Here is a 4,632-nt window from a genome sequence, read left to right on the forward strand (position 1 = left end):
CTGACACCTTCGTAGCACCAAAGTGCTGCTTTTTGGGATTCGCCACCCGGAGGTGGAGCGCGGACAAAGCTACCGCGCCGGAGCGAGCAGGAGCCTCGCTCCGAGTGTGCACCCGCAGACGAAGCACGGCCAGAGGCCGCCGGATGCCGCCCATGGCGAGCGCACACACTTTGCGGACACCTCGGATTGGCCACCCGGAGGTGGAGAGCGACCCGCAGACGAAGCACGGCCAGGGGCCGCCGGATGCCGCCCATGGCGGGCGCTCTCGCTCCTCGGACAGCTCCATCGGCGCAGCATGGCGCTCGCGGTCGTCATTACCCGCTGGCGAGGCGCGGCCAGGGCCGCCAGGCGTCGCCTATCGCGTGCGCAAACTCCCAGCAAGCACCAACGTGCTCCTTTGGATGTTGTCATCCGGAGGTGATAGCGCGGCCCGGGCCGCCTGACGCGGCCCATCGCGGGCGCTCCTCGTCGGACACCTGCGTCACACAGCCTGGGTGCCAGCTGTGGAGTGACACTTGGAGAAAAAGAAGCACAAGTCACTCATATCAAAGTTCCCGTTCCCTTTTGTTTGTGTCACGCTTGGAAATGCTTGAGAGGTGACACTTTGTCAAAATTGCAGCTGGTGTCTCATCATCATCATCACCGCTGCTCATCAGCCTTCCTTGGATGCCTGCCATGCACGCGGCCCAACGGGGCACTCAGATGGGGTGGGCAGCCCGGACCGCCTTGCGCGGCCCAACACGGGCGCCCAGGGGGACGCGGAAACCCGTTTTAGAAAATAACCTCCAGGGGTTTTCCAAGAGCGGCACAGCCCCAGCTCACGTCCGTGTTTCAGTGCGTCAAAAGCGGATTCAAAAGTGTGCTTTTCTCGGTACTTCCCCTGGAGGTCAGTGTTTCTAAAAACTGGGTTTCCGAAATCGTGCTGGAGGTGTTTTGGTCAACCAGGAAAAATGGCATTTACGGGAGAGGGTAAAGTATACCCCCCCCCCCCCTCTCGGCTGATTTACCCTCTCCCGTAAACGCGTTTTTTCCTGGTCGACCAAAACACTCATTGACTCCCATTCATTTGACACTTTGTCATTTTTTCAGCACTTTTTTCGCGCATTGGGTACTCCGCCCATTCACTCCCATTCATTTGACACTTTGTCGTTTTTTCAGCACTTTTTTCGCGCATTGGGTACTCCGCCCCATTCACTCCCATTCATTTCACACTTAGAAAAATCATCCGAGCGGCTCTCCACGCATTTTATAGCCGCTTTGGGGCTCCAGCCGCCTCGGCCTTCATTTCTGACTAGGCTCGTGTGGACTTTGTCGTTTTTTCAGCACTTTTTTCGCGCATTGGGTACTCCGCCCCATTCACTCCCATTCATTTCACACTTTGAAAAATCATCCGAGCGGCTCTCCACGCATTTTATAGCCGCTTTGGGGCTCCAGCCGCCTCGGCCTTCATTTCTGACTAGGCTCGTGTGGACTTTGTCGTTTTTTCAGCACTTTTTTCGCGCATTGGGTACTCCGCCCCATTCACTCCCATTCATTTGACACTTTGAAAAATCATCCGAGCGGCTCTCCACGCATTTTATAGCCGCTTTGGGGCTCCAGCCGCCTCGGACTGCATTTCTGACTAGGCTCGTGTGGACTTTGTCGTTTTTTCAGCACTTTTTTTACACATTGGGTACTCTGCCCCATTCACTCCCATTCATTTGACACTTTGAAAAATCATCCGAGCGGCTCTCCACGCGTTTTATAGCCGCTTTGGGGCTCCAGCCGCCTCGGACTGCATTTCTGACTAGGCTCGTGTGGACTTTGTCGTTTTTTCAGCACTTTTTTTACACATTGGGTACTCTGCCCCATTCACTCCCATTCATTTGACACTTTGAAAAATCATCCGAGCGGCTCTCCACGCGTTTTATAGCCGCTTTCAGACTCCTGCCGCCTCGCCTGCACTTCCGCCTCGGTCCGTTAGGATTTAGGCCTTTTTTCAGCACTTTTTCTCCGTTCCTCCGGGGCGACAGCGGCTCTCCACGCATTTTATAGCCGTTTTCAGACTCCTGCCGCCTCGCCTGCACTTCCGCCTCGGTCCGTTAGGATTTAGGCCTTTTTTCAGCACTTTTTCTCCGTTCCTCCGGGGCGACAGCGGCTCTCCACGCATTTTATAGCCGTTTTCAGACTCCTGCCGCCTCGCCTGCACTTCCGCCTCGGTCCGTTAGGATTTAGGCCTTTTTTCAGCACTTTTTCTCCGTTCCTCCGGGGCGACAGCGGCTCTCCACGCATTTTATAGCCGTTTTCAGACTCCTGCCGCCTCGCCTGCACTTCCGCCTCGGTCCGTTAGGATTTAGGCCTTTTTTCAGCACTTTTTCTCCGTTTCTCCGGGGCGACAGCGGCTCTCCACGCATTTTATAGCCGTTTTCAGACTCCTGCCGCCTCGCCTGCACTTCCGCCTAGGTCCGTTAGGATTTAGGCCTTTTTTCAGCACTTTTTCTCCGTTTCTCCGGGGCGACAGCGGCTCTCCACGCTTTTTATAGCGGTTTTCAGACTCCTGCCGCCTCGCCTGCACTTCCGCCTCGGTCCGTTAGGACGTGGGCCTTTTTTCAGCACTTTTTCTCCGTTCCTCCGGGGCGACAGCGGCTCTCCACGCTTTTTATAGCCGCTTTGGGGCTCCAGCCGCCTCGGCCTGCATTTCTGACTAGGCTCGTGTGGACTTTTTCAGCACTTTTTTTGTGCATTGGGTACTCTCGCCCATTGACTCCCATTCATTTGACACTTTGTCATATTTTCAGCACTTTTTTGGCGCATTGGGTACTCTCGCCCATTGCCTCCCATTCATTTGACACTTTGTCATATTTTCAGCACTTTTTTGGCGCATTGGGTACTCTCGCCCATTGACTTCAATGCATTTACTGCAACTCCTGCCTGTGTCCGCCAGAGGGCGTCTGGCTTAACAGCGGCTCTCCACGCTATTTCTATCCGCTTTGAGGCTCCAGGCAGCTCGGCCTGGGTTTCTGAATTTCTCCCTTGACACTTTGTTACTTTTTCACCTTTTTTCTCATTTCATCCAGGGACACAGCGGCTCTCCACAGACTTTCCCGCGGCCCCTGGGCTCCAGGACCCTAGGCATGGGTTTCTGAATTTCTCCCTTGACACTTTGCCATTTTTTCACCTTTTTCTTCATTTCATCCAGGGACACAGCGGCTCTCCACAGACTTTCCCGCGGCCCCTGGGCTCCAGGCAGCTCGGCCTGAGTTTCTGAATTTCTCCCTTGACACTTTGCCATTTTTTCACCTTTTTTCTCATTTCATCCAGGGACACAGCGGCACTCCACAGACTTTACAGCCGCCCCTGGGCTCCAGGCAGCTCGGCATGGGTTTCTGCCTAGCTCCCTTGACACTTTGCCATTTTTTCACCTTTTTTCTCATTTCATCCAGGGCAACAGCGGCTCTCACAGACTTTAGAACCGCCCCTGGGCTCCAGGACCCTAGGCATGGGTTTCTGCCTAGCTCCCTTGACACTTTGCCATTTTTTCACCTTTTTTCTCATTTCATCCAGGGACACAGCGGCTCTCCACAGACTTTCCCGCGGCCCCTGGGCTCCAGGACCCTAGGCATGGGTTTCTGCCTAGCTCCCTTGACACTTTGTTACTTTTTCACCCTTTTTCTCATTTCATCCAGGGACACAGCGGCTCTCCACAGACTTTGCATCCGCCCCTGGGCTCCAGGCAGCTCGGCCTGAGTTTCTGAATTTCTCCCTTGACACTTTGCCATTTTTTCACCTTTTTTCTCATTTCATCCAGGGACACAGCGGCTCTCCACAGACTTTCCCGCGGCCCCTGGGCTCCAGGCAGCTCGGCCTGAGTTTCTGAATTTCTCCCTTGACACTTTGCCATTTTTCCACCCTTTTTCTCATTTCATCCAGGGACACAGCGGCTCTCCACAGACTTTACAGCCGCCCCTGGGCTCCAGGACCCTAGGCATGGGTTTCTGAATTTCTCCCTTGACACTTTGCCATTTTTTCACCCTTTTTCTCATTTCATCCAGGGACACAGCGGCTCTCCACAGACTTTGCAGCCGCCCCTGGGCTCCAGGCAGCTCGGCCTGGGTTTCTGAATTTCTCCCTTGACACTTTGCCATTTTTCCACCCTTTTTCTCATTTCATCCAGGGACACAGCGGCACTCCACAGACTTTGCAGCCGCCCCTGGGCTCCAGGCAGCTCGGCCTGAGTTTCTGAATTTCTCCCTTGACACTTTGCCATTTTTCCACCCTTTTTCTCATTTCATCCAGGGACACAGCGGCACTCCACAGACTTTGCAGCCGCCCCTGGGCTCCAGGCAGCTCGGCCTGAGTTTCTGAATTTCTCCCTTGACACTTTGCCATTTTTCCACCTTTTTTCTCATTTCATCCAGGGACACAGCGGCACTCCACAGACTTTACAGCCGCCCCTGGGCTCCAGGCAGCTCGGCCTGAGTTTCTGAATTTCTCCCTTGACACTTTGCCATTTTTTCACCTTTTTTCTCATTTCATCCAGGGACACAGCGGCACTCCACAGACTTTCCCGCGGCCCCTGGGCTCCAGGACCCTAGGCATGGGTTTCTGCCTAGCTCCCTTGACACTTTGCCATTTTTTCACCCTTTTTCTCAA

The sequence above is a fragment of the Dunckerocampus dactyliophorus genome, unplaced genomic scaffold (genome assembly GCF_027744805.1).
Source record: "Dunckerocampus dactyliophorus isolate RoL2022-P2 unplaced genomic scaffold, RoL_Ddac_1.1 HiC_scaffold_52, whole genome shotgun sequence".
Lineage (NCBI taxonomy): Eukaryota > Metazoa > Chordata > Actinopteri > Syngnathiformes > Syngnathidae > Dunckerocampus > Dunckerocampus dactyliophorus.